A 26,557-nucleotide genomic window follows, 5' to 3' on the forward strand; every position below is an offset into this window, starting at 1 on the left:
GGTGTGACTGCACTTCTGGCAAATGCGCTGAGGGAAGGCATCTTATCTGACACAACTTAAGTCCATGAAGGCCCTAGATTGGCCCTTAAACAGCACAGGTACCAAAACCTTCCCAAAATAGATGAAAAGAATCATTGCCGCCAACTGCACTGAAGGAAAAATGTGGCTCGACCACAACAGTATGGTGCATACAACACACATAGAAAAAAACTGAAGTGCTTGGTTCTGGTGAACAGGTGACACTATGCTACAGGGCACTACAGGACCTCATCTTCATAAGGCCACTGTTTTAAAAAGCAGGAGACATATTTGACTTTCCTAATACATAAAAGGAAACACAGAAAGTTAGAAAAAATGAGACAGAGAAATATGTCCCAAATGAGAGCAGGACAAAACCACAGCAAAAGAGCTAAGGGAAATGAAGAAATGTGCCTGATAGAAAATTCAAAGTAATGCTCTTAAACAAATTTACTAGCTTTGAGAAAAAGTAGAGAATCTCAGTGAGACCTTCAACAAAAAGATAGAAAATGTAAATAACCAATCAGAGATGAAGAACTGAATACTGAAATTAAAAATACAGTAGATGGAATAAATAGTATACTGGAGCAAGTAAAACAGATCAGCAATATGGAAGACAGAATAATGAGAAACAATCCAGCTGAACAGCAAAAATAAAAGAAGAAGAAGAAACACTGAGAATAGTTTAGGGGAAATCAGCAATATCATCAAGTATAATAACATTTGCATTGTAAGTATCCCAGAAGGAGAAAAGAGAGAAAACGTAGCAGAAAACTTTTTGAAGAAATAATAATTGAAACTTCCATAATCTGAGGAATATGGGAAGGAAACAGATATTCACATCCAGGATTCACAGAAAGCCTCCAACCAAATCAATTCAGGACGTCCACACCAAGGTACATAATAAATAAACTTGCAAAAAGTAGTGACAAAGTAAGAATGTTAAAGCCAGACAGAGAAAAGGACAAAATTACATACAAGGGAAACCCCATAAGGAAATCAGCTGATCGTTCAACAGAAACCTTCAGACCAGAAGAAGGCATGATATATCCAAAGTGCTGAAAGTAAAATATGCAACCAAGAATACTCTATTCAGCAAGGATATCATTCAGAAGAGGAGAAATAAAGAGATTCCTAGATAAACAAAAGGGAAAGGGTTTTATCACCACTAAACCAGCCTTACAAGAAATATTAAAGGATATTCTCTGAGTTGAAAGAAAATGTTACAATCAAGAGCAAAAATTAGAAAAGGAAAAATCTTCATGATTGCATACTAATATAATAAAAGTAGTAGATTAATGACATCATTATGAGGATTATTATTTATTCATGAGAGAAACAGAGAGAAGCAGAGACACAGCCAGGCTCCATGCAAGGAATCCAATGTTGAATTTGATCCCAGGCTGAAGGCAGGCACTAAACCGCTGAGCCACCCAGGGATCCCTCATTTTGAGGATTAAAGCACAAAAGAAGTAAAATCCATTTTATCTATAAATAACAGTCCATGTGTTTTCAAAATTAAAAGTGGTAAATTATGAAATCATATACATAAAATATGGGAAAAGAGATAAAATTTAGTGCTTTAGAATGGGTTTAACCATAAGACCATCAACTTAATATGGATTTCTACATGAATAAAATGTTATATGTTAGCCTAACGGTAACCATAAATCAAAAACCTGCAAAGGTATTAAAAAAATAAAGAGAAAGGAATCCAAAAATATCACTAAAGAAAGCCATCAAACAAGAGCAAGGGAAAAGGAACAGAGAATAACTACAAAACAACTGTAAAACAAGTATTAATATGGCAACAAATATATACCTACCAATAATTATTTTGAATGTAAATTACATGATCCAATCAAAAGACATTGGGTGACTAAGTGGATAAAAAATAAGATCCATCTATATGGTGCCTGCAAGAGAATCCTTGGAAGCTGAAAGACACATGCAGATTAAAAATGAAGGGATGGAAAAACATTTATCATGCAAATGGAAGTGAAATAAGTGAAATAAAGTCGGAGTAATACAATCCAATACAGTACTTGTAGCAGACAAAGCGAAAACTAAGATAAAATACAAAGAAGGATACTATGTAATCATAAAAGGTACAATTCATGAATGAAGATATAACAATTGAAAGTATTTATGCACCAAACATAGGAGCACCCAAACACATAAAGCAATTGCTAATAGCCATAAAGGAAGAAATCGGTAGTAATACAATAATACTAGCAGATTTTAACATCCCATGATCATCCAGGCAGAAAATCAACAAAGAAACAGTGGCTTTGTCTTTTTTTTTAAATAAATTAATTTTTTATTGGTGTTCAATTTACCAAGATACAGAATAACACCCAGTGCTCATCCTGTCAAGTGCCCCCCCTCAGTGCCAGTCACCCATTCACCCCCACCCCCCGCCCTCCTCCCCTTCCACCACCCCTAGTTCGTTTCCCCGAGTTAGGAGTCTTTTTCTTCTCCCTTCCCTTATATTCCCTTTCACTATTATTTATATTCCCCAAATGAATGAGAACATACACTGTCCTCCGATTGACTTACTTCACTCAGCATAATACCCTCCAGTTCCATCCAGGTTGAAGCAAATGGTGGGTATTTGTCGTTTCTAATAGCTGAGTAATATTCCATTGTATACATAAACCACATCTTCTTTTTTTTTTTTTTTAATTTTTTAATTTTTATTTATTTATGATAGTCACAGAGAGAGAGAGAGAGAGAGAGAGGCAGAGACACAGGCAGAGGGAGAAGCAGGCTCCATGCACCAGGAGCCCGACAAACCACATCTTCTTTATCCATTCATCTTTCGATGGACACCGAGGCTCCTTCCACAGTTTGGCTATTGTGGACATTGCTGCCAGAAACATCGGGGTGCAGGTGTCCCGGCGTTTCATTGCATCTAAATCTTTGGGGTAAATCCCCAACAGTGCAATTGCTGGGTCGTAGGACAGGTGTATTTTTAATTCTTTGAGGAACCTCCACACAGTTTTCCAGAGTGTCTACACCAGTTCACATTCCCACCAACAGTGTAAGAGGGTTCCCTTTTCTCCGCATCCTCTCCAACATTTGTTGTTTCCTGCCTTGTAATTTTCCCCATTCTCACTGGTGTGAGGTGGTATCTCATTGTGGTTTTGACTTGTATTTCCCTGATAGCAAGTGATGCAGAGCATTTTCTCATGTCCGTGTTGGCCATGTCTATGTCTTCCTCTGTGAGATTTCTGTTCATGTCTTTTGCCCATTTCATGATTGGATTGTTTGTTTCTTTCGTGTTGAGTTTAAGAAGTTCTTTATAGATCTTGGAAACTAGCCCTTTATCTGATATGTCATTTGCAAATATCTTCTCCCATTCTGTAGGTTGTCTTTGAGTTTTGTTGACTGTATCCTTTGCTGTGCAAAAGCTTCTTATCTTGATGAAGTCCCAATAGTTCAATTTTGCTTTTGTTTCTTTTGCCTTCGTGAATGTATCTTGCAAGAAGTTATTGTGGCCAAGTTCAAAAAGGGTGTTGCCTGTGTTCTCCTCTAGGATTTTGATGGAATCTTGTCTCACATTGAGATCTTTCATCCATTTTGAGTCTTTCTTTGTGTATGGTGAAAGAGAGTGGTCTAGTTTCATTCTTCTGAATGTGGATGTCCAATTTTCCCAGCACCATTTATTGAAGAGACTGTCTTTCTTCCAATGGATAGTCTTTCCTCCTTTATCGAATATTAGTTGACCATAAAGTTGAGGGTCCACTTCTGGATTCTCTATTCTGTTCCATTGATCAATGTGTCTGTTTTTGTGCCAGTACCACCCTGTCTTGATGACCACAGCTTTGTAGTACAACCTGAAATCTGGCATTGTGATGCCCCCAGCTATGGTTTTCTTTTTTAAAATTCCCCTGGCTCTTCGGGGTCTTTTCTCATTCCACACAAACCTTAAAATAATTTGTTCTAACTCTCTGAAGAAAGTCCATGGTATTTCGATAGGGATTGCATTAAACGTGTATATTGCCCTGGGTAACATTGACATTTTCACAATATTAATTCTGCCAATCCATGAGCATGGAATATTTTTCCATCTCTTTGTGTCTTCCTCAATTTCTTTCAGAAGTGTTCTATAGTTTTCAGGGTATAGATCCTTTACATCTTTGGTTAGGTTTATTCCTAGGTATCTTATGCTTTTGGGTGCAATTGTAAATGGGATTGACTCCTTAATTTCTCTTTCTTCAGTCTCATTGTTAGTGTATAGAAATGCCACTGACTTCTGGGCATTGATTTTGTATCCTGCCACGCTACCGAATTGCTGTATGAGTTCTAGCAATCTTGGGGTGGAGACTTTTGGGTTTTCTATGTAGAGTATCATGTCATCGGCGAAGAGGGAGAGTTTGACTTCTTCTTTGCCAATTTGAATGCCTTTAATGTCTTTTTGTTGTCTGATTGCTGAGGCTAGGACTTCCAGTACTATGTTGAACAGCAGTGGTGAGAGTGGACATCCCTGTCTTGTTCCTGATCTTAGGGGAAAGGCTCCTAGTGCTTCCCCATTGAGAATGATATTTGCTGTGGGCTTTTCATAGATGGCTTTTAAGATGTCGAGGAATGTTCCCTCTATCCCTACACTCTGAAGAGTTTTGATCAGGAATGGATGCTGTATTTTGTCAAATGCTTTCTCTGTATCCAATGAGAGGATCATATGGTTCTTGGTTTTTCTCTTGCTGATATGATGAATCACATTGATTGTTTTACGGGTGTTGAACCAGCCTTGTGTCCCAGGGATAAATCCTACTTGGTCATGGTGAATAATTTTCTTAATGTACTGTTGGATCCTATTGGCCAGTATCTTGTTGAGAATTTTTGCATCCATGTTCATCAGGGATATTGGTCTGTAATTCTCCTTTTTGGTGGGGTCTTTGTCTGGCTTTGGAATTAAGGTGATGCTGGCTTCATAGAACGAATTTGGAAGTACTCCATCTCTTTCTATCTTTCCAAACAGCTTTAGGAGAATAGGTATGGTTTCTTCTTTAAACGTTTGATAAAATTCCCCTGGGAAGCCATCTGGCCCTGGACTCTTGTGTCTTGGGAGGTTTTTGATGACTGCTTCAATTTCCTCCCTGGTTATTGGCCTGTTCAGGTTTTCTATTTCTTCCTGTTCCAGTTTTGGTAGTTTGTGGCTTTCCAGGAATGCGTCCATTTCTTCTAGATTGCCTAATTTATTGGCGTATAGCTGTTCATAATATGTTTTTAAAATTGTTTGTATTTCCTTGGTGTTGGTAGTGATTTCTCCTTTCTCATTCATGATTTTATTAATTTGAGTCTTCTCTCTCTTCTTTTTAATAAGGCTGGCTAATGGTTTATCTACCTTATTAATTATTTCAAAGAACCAACTCCTGGTTCTGTTGATCTTTTCCATAGTTCTTCTGGTCTGGATTTCGTTGAGTTCTGCTCGAATTTTAATTAACTCTTTTCTTCTGCTGGGTGTAGGATCTATATGCTGTTTTTTCTCTAGCTCCTTTAGGTGTAAGGTTAGCTTTTGTATTTGAGTTCTTTCCAGTTTTTGAATGGATGCTTGTATTGTGATGTATTCCCCCCTCAGGACTGCTTTTGCTGCATCCCAAATATTTTGAATGGTTGTATCTTCATTCTCATTAGTTTCCATTAATCTTTTTAATTCTTCCTTAATATCCTGGTTGACCCTTTCATCTTGTAGCAGGATGGTCTTTAACCTCCACGTGTTTGAGGTCCTTCCAAACTTCTTGTTGTGATTTAGTTCTAGTTTCAAGGCATTATGGTCTGAGAATATGCAGGGGACGATCCCAATCTTTTGGTTTCGGTTCAGACCCGATTTGTGACCCAGTATGTGGTCTATTCTGGGGAAAGTTCCATGTGCACTTGAGAAGAATGTGTATTCAGTTGAGTTTGGATGTAAAGTTCTGTAGATATCTGTGAAATCCATCTGGTGCAGTGTATCATTTAAAGCTCTCGTTTCTTTGGAGATGTTGTGCTTAGAAGACCTATCGAGGGTAGAAAGAGCTAGATTGAAGTCACCAAGTATAAGTGTATTATTATCTAAGTATTTCTTCGCTTTGGTTATTAATTGGTTTAAATATTTGGCAGCTCCCACATTCGGGGCATATATATTGAGGATTGTTAAGTCCTCTTGTTGGATAGATCCCTTAGGTATGAGATAGTATCCCTCTTCGTCTCTCACTACAGTCTTTGGGGTAAATTTTGGTTAATCTGATATAAGGATGGCTATACCTGCTTTCTTTTGAGGACCATTTGAATGGTAAATGGTTCTCCAACCTTTTATTTTCAGGCTGGAGGTGTCCTTCTGTCTAAAATGAGTCTCTTATAGATACCAAATAGATGGGTCTTGTTTTTTTATCCAGTCTGAAACCCTGTGCCTTTTGATGGGGTCATCAAGCCCGTTGATGTTCAATGTTACTATTGAGAGATATGAGTTTAGTGTCATCATGATATCTATTCAGTCCTTGTTTGTTTGGATTGTTCCATTGAACTTCTTCTTAAAGGGGAATTTTAAGAGTCCCCCTTAAAATTCTTGCAGAGCTGGTTTGGAGGTCACATATTCTTTCAGTTCCTGCCTGTCTTGGAAGCTCTTTATCTCTCTTTCCATTTTGAATGAGAGCCTTGGTGGATAAAGTATTCTTGGTTGCATGTTCTTCTCATTTAGGACCCTGAATATGTCCTGCCAGCCCTTTCTGGCCTACCAGGTCTCTGTGGAGAGATCTGCTGTTATTCTAATATTTCTCCCCACAAAAGTCAGGGATTTCTTGTCTCTTGCTGCTTTAAGGATCTTCTCTTTATCTTTGGAATTTGCAAGCTTAACTATTAAATGTCCAGGTGTTGAACGGTTTTTATTGATTTTTTTGGGGGGGGATCTCTCTATTTCCTGGATCTGAATGCCTGTTTCCCTTCCCAGATTAGGAAAGTTTTCAGCTAGGATTTGTTCAAATACATATTCTGGACCTCTGTCCCTTTCGGCACCCTCAGGAACCCCAATTAAACGTAGGTTTTTCTTCCTCAGGCTGTCATTTATTTCCCTTAATCTGTCTTCATGGTCTTTTAATTGTCTCTTTTTTCCTCAGTTTCCCTCTTTGCCATCAACTTGCCTTCTATGTCACTCACTGGTTCTTCCACCTCGTTAACCCTGGTCGTTAGGACTTCTAGTTTGGATTGCATCTCATTCAGTTGATTTTTAATTTCTGCCTGATTGGACCTAAATTCTGCAGTCATGAAGTCTCTTGAGTCCTTTATGCTTTTCTCTAGAGCCACCAGTAGCTGTATAATAGTGCTTCTGAATTGGCTTTCTGACATTGAATTGTAATCCAGATTTTGTAACTCTGTAGGAGAGAGGACTATTTCTGATTCTTTCTTTTGAGGTGAGGTTTTCCTTCTAGTCAGTTTGCTCAGTGCAGAGTGGCCAAAAACAAGTTGTATTGGGAAAAGGAGCAAAAGAGAGGAGAGAAAGAAGGAAAGAAAAGAGAAAAAGAAAAAAGAAAAAAGGAAGAAAAAAGGAAAACAGAAGAAAAAGAGAAAGAAAAAGAAAGAAAGGGAAAAAAGGGGTAGGGGAAGCAATCAGAAATAAAAACAGTAACAAAAACAAAAAACAAAAACAAAAAAAAAGAGAAAACACGGGGGAGTATCTTCCGTTTCTGTATACTTTAAGTCCCTTGACTTCCCCTGGAACTGGCCCGTCTAGCTGGTCTACTGGGGGAGCGGCCTGTTGTGCTGATTTTCAGGTGTTAGCACTTGGGGGTGCTGCTCTGCCCCCTGCCTGGTGCAGGGCTCAGTGGGGTTTGTTTACCCCCATGAGGCCTCAAAGGAACAACCCCAGTGGCTGCGGCAGCTCTGGAAACTTGGATTCAGCTCCCACAGTAACTACAGAGCTCTCTGTCTGCAGGGCCTGGAGGTTCCAGGGCGGGGCCGCTTATCTGCTCAGCTTGGGGCAGGAGCGTCCTTGCTGTCCTGGGCCCTCCCGGCCTCTGCCTGTCCCGGGGGGAGGCCAGATCCTGGCCTGTGTCCCAGCGTCCTGTGCTCCGGGTCCTGCACTGTTGGATTCACGCTCCTGGTCGTGTAGCCGCCTCTCTGCGGAGCCGCCACCAGAGCCCCTCCGAGCTGCTCCCCGGTAAATGTGTGCGCGCTGCAGCCCTTAGGGAGGTCGGCGCACTCTCCTGGGTGCGCAGGTGTCTGTTAGTGTCCCAGGGAGCCTGAGGGCATCCCCGCCCTCCTGGGGTCCTGCTCTAACTCCCTGCGGGTGCTTTTCCTCCGGGAAGATTGGTGCAGCTCCTGCTCCTCCGAGACGGGGCTCTCCTGTCCTGGGGACACTCGCCGCGGCCTTAGCCTGGCTCCCCGCGGGGCCCCTCCCCCTTGGATGCCTTTTGTTTCTTTATTTCTTTTTCCCTCGTCTTCCTACCTTGATAGAAGCACGAACTCTTCTCACTGTAGCGTTTCAGCTGTTCTCTCTTTAAACCTCAGGCTGAATTCGTAGATTTTTCAGGATGATTTGAAGGTTATCTAGGTAATTTGTTGGGGACAGGTGATTTGGGGACCCTACTCTTCCGCCATCTTGCCCCTCCTCCGCGCGATACAGTGGCTTTGGATGACACACTGGACCAAACAGATTTAACAGATATATTCAGAAAATTTCATCTCAAAACATCAGAATACACATTATTTTCAAGTGCACATGGAGCAGCTTCCAGTATAGATCACATGTTGTGCCACAAAACAAATCTCAACAAATACAAAAAATTAAAATCATATCATGCATTCTTTCCAACCACAAAATTATGAAACTAAAATTCAAGTACAAGAAAAAATCTGGAAAGAATACAAATACATGGAGGTTAAATTGCATGCTACAAATGAATGGGTCACGAAGAAATCAAAAAAGAAATAAAAATTACATGGAGACAAATGAAAATCACATCATAATCATTCAAAACGTTAGGGTTGAAAGAAAATCTATTCTAAGGAAAGATGATAGCAATATGATCCTACCTTGAGAAGCAAGAGAAATGTCAACCTAACTTTACAGGTAATGGAGCTAGAAAAAGAAAAAGACACAAAGCTCAAAGCCAGAAGGAGGAGGGAAATAATAAAAATTAGAGCAGAGGGGAGCCTGGGTGGCTCAGTGGTTGAGCACCTGTCTTTGGCTCATGTTGTGATCCCAGGGTCCTGGGATCAAGTCCCACATCAGGCTCCCTGCAGGGAGCCTGCTTCACCCTCTGCCTATGTCTCTGCCTTCCTTTGTGTGTCTCATGAATAAATAAATAAAAATAAAATAAATTCTTAAAAAAAAGAGAGCAGAAAATGAAATAGAGGCTAAAAATACAATAGAACAGAACAATGAAACCAGAAGCTGATTCCTTGAAAACATCAAGAAAATTTACAAGCGTTTTGCAGACTCATCAAAAAAAAGGAGGGGTGGAGGAGTTGACTCAATAAAACCAGATATGAAAGAGGAGAAAGAACAACAAGAATCATGGAAATACAAAGATTATGAAAATTATATGCCAACTATTTGGCATGGAAATACAAAGACTTTTTAAAATTATATGCAAAGTAATCGGGCAATCTAGACAAAATGAATAAATTCCTAGGAACATATAACCTTCCAAAACTGAACCAGAAAGAAATTGGATTATAGGGAAAGAAATTGAAAATTTGAACATATTAATGAGTAGCAATTATCAAAAAATTCCAAGCAATTATAGTGCATCACCAGATGGCTTCATAAGTAAACTCTACCAAACATTTGAAGAAAAATAATAACTATTATCCTCAAATGACTCCAAAAAACAGAGGAAAGAAAGCTTCTAAATTTACTCTATGAGGCCAGCTTTACCTTGATACCAAAATCAGATAAATACTTTACAAAAGAAAAAAAACTACAGGCCAATATCTCTAATGAACATACATATAAAAATCCTCAACAAAATATTAGGAAACCTAATTTAACAATACATTTAAAAAAATCATTCACCATAATCAAGTGGAATTTATTCCAGAGGTACAGTGTGGATCAATATTTGCAAATCAAGTAACATAATACATCACATTAAAAAGAAAAGAAAAATAAAACATATGATCCTTTTATAGATGCTTGAAAACCATTTGAAAAAAAAACACAGCATCCACTTATAAAAACTCTCAACAAATTTAACTTACAGGGAACATACTCTAACATAAAGGCAATATATGAAAAATCCACAGCTAACATCATATTCAGTGCTGTAAAACCAAGAGCTTTTCCTCTAAGATCAGTAAGAAGACAAGGATGTCTACTCTCTCCACTTTTATTTAACACAGCACTGGAAGTTCTAACTACAGCTATCAGAGAAGGAAAAGAAAAGGCATCCCAATTGATAAGGAAGAAGTAATATTTTCACTATTTATAAACCACATGATACTAAATATAGAAAATCCTAAAGTCTTCACCAAAAAACTACTGAAACTGAAATTCAATACACAATTCACATACAGAAATCTGTTGCATTTCTATACACTAATAATGAAGTAGCCAAAATAGAAACTAAGAAAACAATCCCATTTGCAATCGCAACAAAAAGAATAAAATAATTAGGAATAAACTTACTCAAGGAAGTGAAAGACCTGTACTCCAAAAACTATAAAACCTTAATGAAAGAAATTGAAGATGAAACAAACAAATGGGAAAATGTTGTATGTTTGCACACTGTGAAAACCAGTATTTTCACAATGTCTATACTATCCAAAGCAATCTACAGATTAAATGCAATCCCTGTCAAAATACCAGCAGCATTTGTCACAGAACTAGAACAAATAGTCATAAAATTTGTATGGACTCTCAAAAGAGTTTAAATAGCCAAAGAAATCTTATAAAAGAAAAACAAAACTGGAGAAATCACAATACCAAATTTCAAGATGTACTACAAAGTTTTAGTAATGAAACCAATATTGTGCTGGGGCGCCAGGGTGGTTCAGTTGGTTAAGTATCTGCCTTTGATGAGTCAAAGGTCATGATCTCAGGGTCCTGGGATCAAGCCCCACCTTGGGCTTCCTGCTCAGCAGGGAGTCTGCTTCTCCCTCTGCCTCTGCCCCTCCCACAGCTTGCATTCACACTCTCTCCTTCTCACTGTCTCACATAAATAAATAAAATATTTCAAAAAAGAAAGAAAACATAAAATAGATGCATAGATCAATGTAACATAATCCAAAATCCAGAAATAAACCCATGAGTATATGGCCAATTAATCTGCAACAAAGGAGGCAAGATGTACAGTAGGAAAGGAAAATCTCTTCAACAAATGATGTTGGGAAAAATGAACAGCTCTATGCAAAGTAATGAAATTGTACCAATTTTTTATGCCATACACAAAAAGAAACTCAAAATGGATTAAAGACCTAAATGTGAGACCTGAAACCATTAATTTCCTAGAAGAAAACAATAGACTACTGGCAATCTCTTTGACATGAACCATATAAACATTTTTCTATACATGTCTCCTCTGGCATGGTAAACAAAAGCAAAATTAAAGTGCTTGGTCTATACAAAAATGAAAAGCTTTTGCATGACAAAAGGCAACCTTAAATGTAATAAGATATCTGCAAATAATTTATCTGATAAGGGGTTTATGTCCAAGATATATAAAGAATTTATAGTACTCAATGCAAAAAAATCAAGCAAATTAAAAAATGGGCAGAGGACATGAATAGATTTTTTCTTTCAAAAAGGACATATAGATGACCAACATACAAATAGAAAGATGCTCAACATCACTAATCATCATAAATCAAAAATAATTATATATTACCTCACACCTGTCAAAATAAGTAAAATTTAAAAAGTCAAGAATAACAAGTGTTGATGAGAATGTGGATAAAAGAAATCCTTGTGCACTGTTGGGAATTAAAGCAGATGCAGCCACTCTGGAAAATAGTATGAAAGTTCCTCAAAAAATTAAAAATAGGATTGCCACATGATCCAATAATTCTACTACTGTGTATTTACCCCCAACAAATGAAAACACTTATTTGAAAAAGAAATTTACACTCCTATGTTTATTGCAGCATTATTTACACTAGCTAGGATATGGAAGCAACCCAAGTGTCCATCCACTGATGAATGGACAAAGAAAATTGGTATGTATATATGCAATAGAATATTACTCATCCATAAAAAGAACAAAATGTTGCCATTTGCAACAAGGTGGATGGATCTTGTGGGTATAATGCTAAGGGAAATAGGTCAGAAAAAAGACCGATACCAAACAATTTTACTCATATGTAGAATTTAAGAAACAAAACAAAGGAAAAAAAGACAAACAAAAATGAATCTTAAATATAGAGAACAAAGTGGTAGTTGCCAGATGGCAGGATGGTGGGTGTGGGTAAAATAGGTGAATGGTACTAAGAAAGCACTTATGGTGATGAGCATTGAATAATGTATAGAATTGTTGAATCATTATATTGTATACCTGAAACTAATATAACACTATATGTTAATTATACTTGAATAAAAAATGTGAGTTAACTTAATTTGTGGCCATCATCCTACCAAAGTGTTTCCAACCCTCAGGTGAATTACAACCTAGAAATATAATGACCATTATTTGGAACATTCCAATTAGATAAGATCACTAAGAAGTGCAGTTAAAAACAAGGATCCCCAAACTAAACAGAATGGAATACCTGTTTTAATTGGTAAGCAGAAGCCTCCAAAAGTTTTCAAAATTTCAAAGTAGTTTCATTACATGATTCATTACAAAAAGCTAATGAAAAATTAAGGATGTAAGAAGCACCTAAGCCAAAAGACTCTAAGAATGACAAAACTCCTACTGTTCCCCTCTATCCTTTGAGTACTCATCCACTGATCCTCTAATTTTTCTTCACCATAAAATGGCTGCACACTGTAAACAAAAAACTATCAAGTTACTTGCCTTATAGATGTTTCCATGTCTACTTTCAAAAGAGGGCCCCCATATGGGCAATTCCAATGGTTGTCAAAACTGAGGGATTTTCTGGTTAAGTGCTATGTTATCTTCTTAAACACCCAAGGGGAAACTGAAAAGTACCAGAGCCTGCAAAGAGGATTTTAGAAAAATTGGCAGAAGACAGCAAACTGGTGTAAATTCTTAACAGAATCCGTTCTACCAAATCTCTGTAGCACTGTAGCATCTAGCTGAGAGAGGAAAATACAATTTCACATTGTCCCTTCCTTTTCAAATACAAACCCATGTATTATTGATCCTCTCCCAGAGATAGTTATTTTCTTGCTTGTCTCATTTGTGCAATGTGGCTTTCTGCCTGCCTAGAATATGCAGGTTGTTAATTCTTTCATTTGGCTATCATTGAGAGTGACTCCAGGTTTGAGGGAGGTAATATCTTCTGTACCCTCTTTGAGAACACCTCTTACACCAAAGAGTGGTTATTCAATACTGCCAGAAATATTTAAAATTAGAACTAGGTAGCCAGAGGGTAAAAAGTAAATTGTGGATAATATAGCTGAATTGTTGGATCAATCTATGATGCCATTTAAGTTACAACCCAATTCATTGAGGAGATGTATGCAACTCTCTTTATCTTCCAAATCTTTACAGAACCAGAGATGCAGCTCTAATGATAATTCAAAGTTCACTCATTCTTTTATGAATCCCTTAACTTCCTCTATTTTTTCTTAAATGGCTTGTTAGTAATTGGCTTCAAGAATCCAAAATCTTTCTTGGAAAGACTTGCATTCATTGTGTCCATTAAATTTATATGTTACTTTGTCTTTGAAATGTAAACACAATGTAAACACAACCCACAATCACAACCACAATCACTTGAAACTAAAGGGGGAAAAAAGGGAAAGAGTCCTTTTTAAAATGCAAACTGCTAAAAGGGCTCTTTTGCCCAAATCTAACAATTAGTCTCCTAAGACAAATTCCAGGGACAAATACAAATCTTAAAAATCTTTAAAAATATTACAAAATATAAGGTCTTTACCTCTGTCTTTTTGTGTGTGTATATGTATATTTACTATATATATATATATATATGGAAAATATATATATATATAATATATATATGGTAAATGTGAGGTAATTTTTTTTTTACCTCTGGATGATACTGCTAAAATTAATTTGTCAAAGAATTCTATTTAGTTGGTTTAAAGGCAAGCACTTATAAAGATTGGGCACTCTAAAACTCTTAGATAAAAGTTAACTCAATTTTTTTCAAGTTCAGGTACTAAGGGGAAATTTTTATTGGTTTATTTAAAATAGACATGTCTTTAGAGCTATCTAAAGCTAGCTTTAGAGCATTAAAATTAAAACTTTTATTATGCCTGGGTATACTTTAGTAAGGTAAGTCAGGTAAGTTGATGTAATCTCTGCTACAAAATGATTTTTTTAAAAATCTGGCTCAGAAAAATGACTGAGTTTGGTGTCTCATGAAGATTTTTTGGGGGTAATTTAAGCGTACTTGTTTAAAACAAGCAAATTAAATAGGTGTAAATATTTTTTAGATAGCCTCCCAAATATTTTTGATAACCTGAAATCTTAAAATTTTGCTGAGCTAGGTTAAATGACAAATCAAGTTAAATTCATTAAATATCTAGATCATTTCCCAATAAGATAAAATAATGAAGCAATAACTACTGAACATAGATTTATCTACTTTTGGCTTTTTTATTACTGATAAACTCAAGGTAAATTTGGGTCTCTTAGTAAATCAATTTTGTGCTTTATTAAAAGATGTACTTTGAAAAAGTGCATTTCTCAAAGTTATAAAATGTATTCATCATTTTCCACACTAAGGAATACTGGTGCAACAGACAGTTCACAATTGCTTAAGTATTAGCTTTCACTATAAATTAAAGTTCCTAAGAGTTAAGAAATTCTAATAAGGGAAACAACTTTCTATAAAAAGAAAGTAAGGTCAGCCCTGTTGGCCCAGCGGTTTAGCGCTGCCTTCAGCGGGGTGTGATCCTGGAGACCCGGGATCGAGTCCCGCATTGGGCTCCCTGGAAGGAGCCTGCTTCTCCCTCTGCCTGTGTATCTGCCTCTCTCTCTCTCTCTCTCTCTCTCTCTCTCTCTGTCATGAATAAATAAATAAAATCTTTAAAAAATAAAAAAATAAAAAGAAAGTAAGATGTGTGTTTTTGGTTTAAAAAAAGTATGAGTAATGAAAATACATCTTTGTTGAGTGGAAAAAAAGTTATCTTATCCTAAAATAAGGCTGGTTCTTTAAAGAGGGAATACTCAGGATAAAATCTGAATGTATAAAAAGGTTGTAAAAGTTTTGTGAAAAAAAATATTTAAAAATAAATGTTGGGACCCTCTGGGTGGCTCAGCGGTTTGGCGCCTGCCTCAGCTGGGGGCATGAACCTGGGGTCCCGGGATGAGTTCCACATCAGGCTCCTTGCATGGAGCCTGCTTCTCCCTCTGCCTGTGTCCCTGCCCCCCACTCATGAATAAATGAATAAAATCTTTAAAAATTAAAATTAAAAATTAAAAAGAAAGATTATGTGTGGTCAGGACTCAGATTGAGATACAATAAATGTTAATATCAAAAGTAACCTAGCACAAAATTAGAATTTGCTTTTCTCAATGTTAACAAGAAAAAAAAGTTTTTCTAGAGTTTTGATCTGCTTAAGTCTTTTTTAACCTGGAACATTCCAAAGGATTTGCTAAAGTAATTAGATTTATTTAATATGTTAAATTACATGGGAAGTATTGTCATACAAGAAGTAATCCTAAATTTTATGTTTTCTTCGTAAGATTGCAGCACATGTGAATAAAATCCATTCTCCAACAAAAAATGTCCTCTGATGGCCTAACTTTTGCCATCCTATTGTCGTTGTAACATGGCAGTAGTCTGCTCCTGAATCAAAGAAATTAAGATAGGTATATAATGGTTGCAAATTCAGTGGACAGTCTGGGCTATGGGAAGCCCAAGACAACTAATTGTTTCTTCTCAGCTTTCTGATAAAATTCATTTTGGGTCTTTTACATTTCTTTACCCACTGTATAGCTTTTAAGATGACTCAAATTATAAATACACATGGGTACAGAGACTTCTGTAGTATTGCAAAAAAACAGTCTACTAACAATGTCTGGCTTGTTAGGTTCGTAATCTTGGAGAAACTGCTTTTGTTCCCAGAGGCCTCAGGTTTCCTCTCTCTGGACACTTAAACACCTGTAGCTGGACATCCTTTGATTGCCATGTAGTAAGGGTTACCAATATGTTCATGTTTTTGGTTGTATGTTTTCCAGGTGAGTTGAAGCCTTTCCCTGCCATAAGGCTGATGCCCTCACAATAGGAAAAAAACTGTTAAAATATATTTTTCCACTTGAAATACACCTTCGATAATCTCTGGTGATTGAGGCACCCACTTCCCTGGAAAAACCAACAAGCCTTAATGAAAACCATACAGACCTCTTGAAATTCTATCACTGTACAACCTTCTGTTTGATCCTTTGTTGTCTCAGACTATTATGACTATCTACTATACTCAAGCCTATCAACAAAGGTTAAAGAAGCCTTACTAGATCTCAATTCATAGGACCCTGTTGGTCACAGTTTAGAGCTTTGTGATTAGGTATTCTGGAAATTTTATCAGTGGAGGACAATCCTCAAAGCCCCATTGGAAGGAACCTTACCAGGTGCTCATGATGACTAACACTGCTACAAATTAAAAATTATTGAGCCTTGTGTATACATCACACACCAAAAAATAAATAAGCAATAATAAAAATAAAAAGGCTCTACCTAACACCTGCTCCTGTGTAGATGCTGGAAACCTCTGAATGAAGTTGACAAGAAAGAAGTAGCTGGTGTCAAGGTAGACTGCTTCCACCCAAGACAATGGATCAAGATTTCATACTTCAAATCAACATGAAACCCATTTCTCCTTCTTTTCCTTTCCTTTACTCTGGCATTGGCCTAGAAAAGTAATGCCTTCATCTTTAAAATTTACTGGACCATGGCTAAGGAGAGTAACCTTTGGAAATTAGTGACTTTTTGTTTCAGGCTAAAAGAAAAATCTGTGTTCCTAATTTTTTATAAGCAAAATAAGTAATCTCATTTGTCAAATTTCCTAAACTGGCATTGCAGAGTTAGAAAGGAACTCTCAGAAGGCTTTCATGACTGATGATTCACTCCTTTTGGCAGGTCCCTATTTGCCTGGGTAGGGAGAAATGCAAATGATCCCATGATCAAGAAATTTACCTTAATTCTTTTTTAAAAAATATTTATTTATTTATTTATTTATTTATTTATTTATTTATTTATTTATTTGAAAGAGAGAGAGAGTGCGGGGTGGGGAGAAGTAGAGGGAGAGGGAGAGAGAAACCCAAGCAGACTCCATGCTGAGTGTGGAGCCCAGTGTGGGGCTTGAACTCAAGACCTTGAGATCATGACCTGAGCTGAAACCAAGAGTCAGACACAACCAACTGTGCCAGCCAGGTGCCCTAGAAATTTACCTTAATTCTTAGAATTGTTTCAAAATCTGCTGTTAAAGCAATAGCTACTCCCTGAAATTCTCAGACTCTGGCCAGTTATTCTTGATAATAGTATAGCCCTTGATTATCTTTTAGCTAATCAAAGAGGTATCTACTATAGCCAACACCCTTTGCTGCACCTGGATTAACAATTTCAGGGAAATGGATACTCAATTGCATGAGATCACTGAGCAAGCTACTTGTCTTAAAAGAGTGACTTATTCAGTGGGGTCTTTCTTTGATGTATTTGATTTTCATTGGTTTGGGTCTTGGTGACATTGGTTTCTTTTTTTTGTTTGTTTTTTATTTTAGGTTTTAATATTTTTGTTTTAAAAGTAATATATTTCGGGATCCCTGGGTGGCGCAGCGGTTTGGCGCCTGCCTTTGGCCCAGGGCGCGATCCTGGAGACCCGGGATCGAATCCCATATCGGGCTCCCGGTGCATGGAGCCTGCTTCTCCCTCTGCCTATGTCTCTGCCTCTCTCTCTCTCTATCTCTGTGTGACTATCATAAATAAATAAAAATTAAAAAAAAAAAGTTTTAAAAAATAAAAAAATAAAAAAAATAAAAGTAATATATTTCATATTACTACAAATACCATTGCTAACATTTTGGTATTTACCCTTCCAGGCATAACAAATACTATGTATAATATTGATATTTTAAATTTTATTTTAATTCTGCTATACTTTTTCACTTAAAAAAATGTTTTTATTGGAGTTCAATTTGCCAACATATAGCATAACACCCAGTGCTCATCCCGCCAAGTGCCCCCCTCAGTGCCCATTACCCAGTCACACCAACCCCACATACACCTCCCCTTCCACCACCCCTTGTTCATTTCCCAGAGTTAGGTGTCTCTCATGTTTTGTCACGCTCAGTGATATTTTCACTCATTTTCTCTCCTTTCCCTTTATTCTCTTTCACTAATTTTTATATTCCCCAAATGAATGAGACCATATAATGTTTGTCCTTTTCCGATTGACTTATTTCACTCAACATAATACCCACCAGTTCCATCCATGTCGAAGCAAATGGTGCGTATTTGTCATTTCTAATGGCAGAGTAATATTCCATCGTATACATATTCCACATTTTCTTTTTCCATTCATCTTTCGATGGACAGTGAGGCTTTATAAAGCGATCTGGCTTTATAAAAATGCTTCTTCACCTTTCTGTCATCTCATGAATATGTTTTCTGGAATTGTAAAATTGCCATAACAATACTTTCACTTTTTTTTAGCATTTTCATATTCATTATCTAATTTCATGTCAACCTCACAACCACGAATAAAGCAGTTTTTCTGATCTTTTTTGTTCAACTGGGAGACCTGAACCTTAGAAAGTTTAAGCTACTTAGAATCACTGATGGTTAGGGATTTTGAGATCTTCCAGTTTGGCATTTTTTCTATTACAGCAATGGCCACGATAGCCAAACTGTGGAAGGAGCCTCGGTGTCCAACGAAAGATGAATGGATAAAGAAGATGTGGTTTATGTATACAATGGAATATTACTCAGCTATTAGAAATGACAAATACCCACCATTTGCTTCAACGTGGATGGAACTGGAGGGTATTATGCTGAGTGAAGTAAGTCAGTCGGAGAAGGACAAACATTATATGTTCTCATTCATTTGGGGAATATAAATAATAGTGAAAGGGAAAATAAGGGAAGGGAGAAGAAATGTGTGGGAAATATCAGAAAGGGAGACAGAACGTAAAGACTGCTAACTCTGGGAAACGAACTAGGGGTGGTAGAAGGGGAGGAGGGCGGGGGGTGGGAGTGAATGGGTGACGGGCACTGGGTGTTATTCTGTATGTTAGTAAATTGAACACCAATAAAAAAAAAAAAAAAAAAAAAAAAAAAAAAAAAAAAAAAAAAAAAAAAAAAAAAAAAAGAAAGGTGGGACACCTGGGTGGCTCAGTGGTTGAGCATCTGCCTTCGGCTTAGGGGGTGATCCTGGGGTCCTGGTATCAAGTCCTGCTTCTCCCTCTGCCTATGTTTCTATATCTCTGTGTTTGTCTCTCAAGAATAAAACCTTTTAAAAAAGAAATAAAAAGGAAAGTTACAACCAGATATCTAATTGAAATAGATATAACATGCCTGATTTAGAATTTAAAGTAATAATGATAAGGATATTGACTGGGCTTGAGAAAAGCATAGAAGACACTATGGAGACCTTACCAAGGACATAAAAAAATCTAAAAACTAGTCAAGCTAAAAGAAAAATTTCTATAACCAAGATATGAAATAGACTGAATGCAATGATCACAAGGATTGAAGAAGTAGAGGAATGAATAAGTGACAAAGAAGATAAAATTAGGGGAAAAATAAAGTTGAAAAAATAAGGAAAGAAAATTTTTGGATCACGAATGTAGAATTAGGGTACTCAGTTAATCCATAAAGTATAATAACATTCATATCATATGAGACCCAGAAGAAGGGACAGAAAAGAGGACAGAAGGTTTATTTGAGCAAATAATACCTGAAAACTTCCCTAATCTCGAGAAGGAAATAGACATCCAAATCCAGGATGTACAGAGAACACCCATAAAAATAAGCCAAAGGAAGCCAACACCAAAACATGTAAATAAATTTGCAATATTCAGGGATAAGAAAAAAATCCTAAAAGCAGCAAGTGAAAAAAAAAGTCATTAACTTACTAGGGAAGACAAATAAGGTTAGCAGGAAACCTCTTCACAGAAACTTGGCAGGCCAAAAGGGAGTGCCAAGATGTATTCAATGTGCTGAATGGGAAAAAATATGCAGCCTAGAATACTTTACCCTATTATCCAGTCATAATTGGAGGAATGATAGAGTTTTCCAAACAAACAAAAAGGGAGTCTGTGACCACTAAAGCAGCCCTGCAAGAAATATTAAAGGGTACTCTTTGAGTGGGAAAGTAAGACCAAAACCAACAAAGACTAGAAAGGAGCACAGAAATTCTCCAGAAACAACTTTACAATGAACACAATAGCACTAAGTTCATATCAATCAATAATTGCTCTGAATATAAATGGAGTAAATGCTCATCAAAAGACACAGGGTATCAGAATGGATTAAAACAACAAGAATAAGACTCATCTACACACTGCCTACAAGAGACTCCCCTTAGACCTAAAAACACCTACAGACTGAAAGTGAAGGTATGGAGAACCATTGATCATGCAAATGGACATAAAAAGAAAGCCAGAGTAGCCATACTTATATCAGATAAACTGTATTTTATACCAAAGACTGTAAAAAGAGATGAAGAAGGGCAATATATCATAATTAAGGAGTTTATTCAACAAGGAGATCTAACAATTGCAAATATTTATGCCTTCAAATTGGGAGCAAATATATAAATCAATTAATAACAGAAAGGAACTCATTGACAATAGTACAATAATTGTGGCAGACATTCACACCCCACTTACATTAATGGAAAGATCATCAAAGCAGAAAATCAACCAAGAAACAATGGCTTTGAATAACATATCAGACCAGATGGACTTAACAGATATATTCAGAGCATTTCATCCTAAAGCAGCAGAATACACATTCTTTTCAAGTGCCTATGGAACAATCTCCAGAATAGCTTGCATACTGGGTCACACATTAGCCCTCAACGAGTAAAGGAAGTCTGAGATCATAACATTTATATTTTCAGACCACGATACTATGACACTTGAAGTCAACCACAAGAAGAAATTTGGAAAGACCTCAAATACATAGAGGTTATTCCTACTAAGGAATAAATGGGTTAACCAGGAAATTAAAGAAGAAATGAAAAACTACGTGGAAACAAATGAAAATGAAAACAAAACAGTCCAAAACCTTTGGGATGCAATAATAACATTCATAAGAGAAAAGTATATAGCAATACAGGCTTAACTCGAGAAGCAAGAAAAATCTCAAATTTACAACCTAAATTTACACCTAAAAGAGCTACAAGAGGAAGAACAAATAAAACCTAAAGCCAGCAGAAGAAAGGAAATAATAAAGATTAGAGCAGAAATCAATGATATAGAAATAAAAAAAAGATCAGTGAAACAAGGAGCTGATCTTTGAAAGAACTGATAAAATTGATAAGCCCCTAGCCAGACTTATCAAAAAATAAAAGAGAAAGGAATCACGTAATTAGAATTATGAAAGAGACAGGAACAGAAATTTCACCAAAGAAGACATACACATGGCCAACAAACACATGAGAAAATGCTCTGCATCACTGGCCATCAGGGAAATACAAATCAGAAGCACAATGAGATACCACCTCACACCAGTGAGAATGGTGAAAATTGACAACACAGGAAACAACGGATGTTGGAGAGAATGTGGAGAAAGGGCAACCCTCTTGCACTGTTGGTGGGAATGTGAACTGGTACAACCACTCTGGAAAACTGTGGAGTTTCCTCAAAGAGTTAAAAATAGAGCTACCCTATAGGAACCCAGCAATTGCACTGCTGGGGATTTACCTCAAAGATATAGATGCAGTGAAAAGCTGAGACACCTGCACCCCAATGTTTATAGCAGCAATGTCCACAATAGCCAAACTGTGTAAGGAGCCTTGGTGTCCATTGAAAGATGAATGGATAAAGATGTGGTATATATATATACAATGGAATATTACTCAGCCATTAGAAATGACAAATACCCACCATTTGCTTCGATATGGATGGAACTGGAGGGTCTTATGCTGAGTGAAGTAAGTCAATCAGAGAAGGACAATCATTATATGGTTTCACTCATCTGGGTGATATAAAAAAAAGTGAAAGGGATTATAGAGGAAAGGAGAGAAAATGAGTGGGAAAAATCAGAGAGGGTGGCAAAACATAAGAGACTCCTAAATCTGGGAAATGAACAAGGGGTAGTGGAACGGGAGGTGGGTGGGAGGATGGGGTGACTGAGTAATGGGCACTGAGAGGGGCACTTGACGGTATGAGCACCAGATGTTATACTATATGTTGGCAAATCTAACATATATATTATATATTATATATTATGTATGTCTCTCTCTCTCTCATAGTTCACAGCCAACACTACAGAAATACAATTATAAGAGAATATTATGAAAAAGTATTTGCCAGCAAATTGGGCAATCTGAAATAAATTACTAGAAACATAAGAACTACCAAAACGGAAACAGGAAGAAATAGAAAATTTGAACATATTTGTAACCAGCAAAGAAATGAAATAAAAAATCTCCCAACAAACAAAAGTCCAGAGCCTTATGGCTTTGCAGGGGAATTCTACCAGACATTTAAAGAAAAGTTAATATTGTTCTTCTCAACTGTTCCAAAAAATAGAAATAGAAGGAAAACTTCCAAACTTGTTCAATGTGGCCACCATTACCTTGATTCCAAAACAAGACAAAGACCCCACAAAAAGGAGAATTACAAGCTAATATACCTGACAGACATTGATGCAAACATTCTCAATAAGATACTACCAAATCAAATCCAATAGTACATTAAAAAGATTATTCACCGTGATCAAGTAGAACTTCTCAAATGAGACAGCAGAGCTGGTTCAATATTCACAAATCAATGTCACATTAATAAAATAAAAGATAAGAACATATGATCCTTTAAGTAGAGACAAGCAAAAGCATGTGATAAAGTACAGCATTCATTCTTGATAAAAACTCTCAACAAAGTAGGGATAGAGGGAACATCATTCATCATCAATGCATATACAAAAGATCCACAGCTAATATCATCTTCAATTGGGCAAAACTGAGAGCTTTTCCTCTATGGTCAGGAAGAAGACAGGGATGTCTACTCTCACTATTGTTATTTAACATAGTACTGGAAGTCCTAACCTAAGCAATCAGACACCAAAAAGAAATGAAATCCATCAAAATCAGCAAGGAAGAGGCACCTGAGTGGCACAGTTGGTTAAATATCCTATAGTTGGTTTCAGTTCAGGTCACGATCTCAGGGTCACAAAATTGAACCCTGTGTAAGGCTCTGTGCTCAGTGCAGAGTCTGCTTGAAATTTTTTCTCCCTCTTCCTATGCCCCTCCTGCATTCTCTCTCTCATAAAAACAAACGAATGAATGAATGCATACATACATACATACATACATACATACTTTTTTAAAAAAATCAGCAAGGAAGAAGTTAAACTTTCCTCTTTGCAAATGACATGATACTCTATATAGAAAGTTTGAAAGACTCTGCCAAATAATTACTAGATAGATGAGCTCAGAAGAGCCCCAGGATACAAAACAATATGAGAAATCTGTGGCATTTCTACAAACCAATAACGAAGCAGCAGAAAGAGAAATCAAGAAATCGGTCCCATTTACAATTGCATCAAAAACTATAAGATACCTAGTAATAAGCCTAGCCAAAGTGGTAAGATTTGTACTCTGGGGCAGCCCCAGTGGCACTGCGGTTTGGCGCTGCCTGCAGCCCGGGGTGTGATCCTGGAGACCTGGGATCAAGTCCTATGTCCCATGCTCCCTGCATGGAGCCTGCTTCTCCCTCTGCCTGTGTCTCTGCCTCTCTCTCTCTCTGTCTCTATGAATAAATAAATAAAATCGTTAAAAAAAAGATTTGTACTCTGAACGCTACAGAACACATGTGAAAAAAATTGAAGATGATACAAAGAAATGAAAAAACATTCCATGCTTATTGATTGGAAGAACAAATTTTTTAATATGTCTATAGTACCCAAAACAGTCTACATACTGTTAAAAAAAAAAGATTTGTACTCTGAACGCTGCAGAATACATGTGAAAAAAATTGAAGATGATACAAAGAAATGGAAAAACATTCCATGCTTATTGATTGGAAGAACAAATTTTTTAATATGTCTAGAGTACCCAAAACAGTCTACATACTGCAATCCTTATCAAACTACCACCAGGATTTCTTTTTACCGCGAGAATTTTTTACAGAGCTATAATCAACAATCCTAAAATTTCTATGGAACCACGAAAGACCCTGAGTAACCAAAGGAATGTTGAAAAAGAAAACCAAAGCTGGAGGCATCACAATTCTGCACTACAATATGTATTAAAAAGCTATAATCATCAAGACTGTATTGTATGGGCACAAAAACAGACGCATAAATCAGTGGAACAGAATGGAAAACAGAAATCTACCCACAACTACATGGTCAGCTAAGTTTGACAAATCAGCAAAGAATATCCAATGGCAAAAATGTCGACAAATGGTGTTGGTTGGGAAAACTGGGCAACAACATTCAGAAGAATGAAACTGTACCACTTCCTTACATCATACACAAAAAATAAATTCAAAATGGAAGAATGACCCAAATGTGAAACAGGAAACCATCAAAATCCTAGAGAGGAAACCAGGCAGGAACCTTTTTGTTCATGGCTGTAGCAACTTCTTATTAGACACATCTCTGGCAGCAACAAAAACAAAAGCAGTAATGAACTATTGGGACTTTATCAATACAAAAACTTCTGCACAGTGAGGGAAACAATCAACAAAACTAAAAGGCAACCTACAAAATGGAAGATGGTTGCAAGTGACAAATCTGATAAAGGGTTAATATCCAAAATGTATAAAGAACTTACACTCAACACCAAAAAAAAAATCCAGTGAAGTAATGGGCAGAAAACATGAATAGACATTTTTCCAAAGAAAACATACAGATGACGAACAGGCAAATGAAAAGTTCCTCAACATCACTCTTCATCAGGGGAATACAAATCAAAACCATGATAAGGTACCTCCTCATACCTGTCAGAGCGGCTAAAATTAGCAACAGAAAAAACAACCAATTTTGGCAAGGATTTGGAGAAAGGGAAACCCCCTGTACTATTCATAGTACATATCTCATACAAGTCATTTATGAGATATGTACTATTGGTGGGAATGCAACCTGTGCAGCCATTCTGGAAAACAGTATGGAGATTTCTCATAAAGTTAAAAAATAGAACTACCCGAGGACCTTGCAATTGCACTACTAGGTATTTACCCAAAGGGTACAAAATTGCTGATTCAAAGGGGCACATTCATCCCATGGTTCATAGCAGCATTATCAACAATAGCTAAATTAAGTATTAATTATAGCTATATTATTATTTATATATTTATATGTATTTATATTTATATATAAATATATATATTTATGTATATATATTTATTTATATATCTCCACATATAAATATATAAATATATATTTCATAGATTTCCATAAATATATTTATATTTATATATAAATAATATATTTATAAATTTATATAAAATATAAATAAAAATAAATTTAAAATTATATAAAATTTTAATGAATATTATTATAAATTTTAAAAATATATAAATTTAATACAATTTTTTATTTTTATAAAATTTATAGATTTATATTTTATTTTATTCTATTTTAATTTTTTTCAAAGATTTTTATTTATTTATTCATGAGAGACACACACAGAGAGAGAGAAAGAGAGAGAGAGAGAGACAGGCAGAGGGAGAAGCAGGCTCCATGCAGGGAGCCTGACGTGGGACTCGATCCCGGGACTCCAGGATAAGGCCCTGGGCCCAAGGCAGTGCTAAACTGCTGAGCCACCCGGGCTGCCTTAAATTTATATTTTAATAAATAAATAAATAAATAAATATCCACAATGGAGTATCACTCAGCCATAAGAAAGAATGATATCTTGCCATTTGTAGCAACAAGGATGGAGCTAGAGTGTATTGTGCTAAATGAAATAGATCAGCCAGAGAAAGACAAATAGCATATGATTTCACTCATACGTTGAATTTAAGAAACAAATTTAAGAAACAAAAGGGATGAACATAAGAGAATAAAAAAGGGATGGAGACAAACCATAAGAGACTCTTTATAGAGAAGAAAATGAGTGTTACTGGAGGGGAGGTGTGTCAGGGAGAGTCTAAATGGGTGATGGGTTTTACAGAGGGCTCTTATGATGGGCACTGGGTGTTACATACATGTGATGGATCACTAAATTCTCCTGAAACTAATATTACACTATATGTTAACTAATGAATATTTAGATAAAACTTTGAAACAAAATCCAGGGAAGGAGAATCTCTGATCCTTTAGGTCTCTTACCTCTAAATCTATTTTAAAGGGCATCTGA

The 26,557-nt window shown here is 36.5% G+C and overlaps 1 protein-coding gene and 1 pseudogene across 1 annotated transcript in view; one reads left to right on the plus strand and one right to left on the minus strand.

The window, feature by feature from the left end:
* ZC3H12B (zinc finger CCCH-type containing 12B) overlaps positions 1-26,557 on the plus strand; it is a 603,410-nt gene that overhangs the window by 300,482 nt on the left and 276,371 nt on the right. The gene's annotated exons all lie outside the window — the stretch shown is intronic.
* Positions 25,142-26,557, minus strand: part of LOC100855868 — a 53,334-nt pseudogene continuing 51,918 nt past the window's right edge.

This window comes from Canis lupus, chromosome X (assembly GCF_011100685.1).
Source record: "Canis lupus familiaris isolate Mischka breed German Shepherd chromosome X, alternate assembly UU_Cfam_GSD_1.0, whole genome shotgun sequence".
NCBI classification, from domain to species: Eukaryota; Metazoa; Chordata; class Mammalia; order Carnivora; family Canidae; genus Canis; species Canis lupus.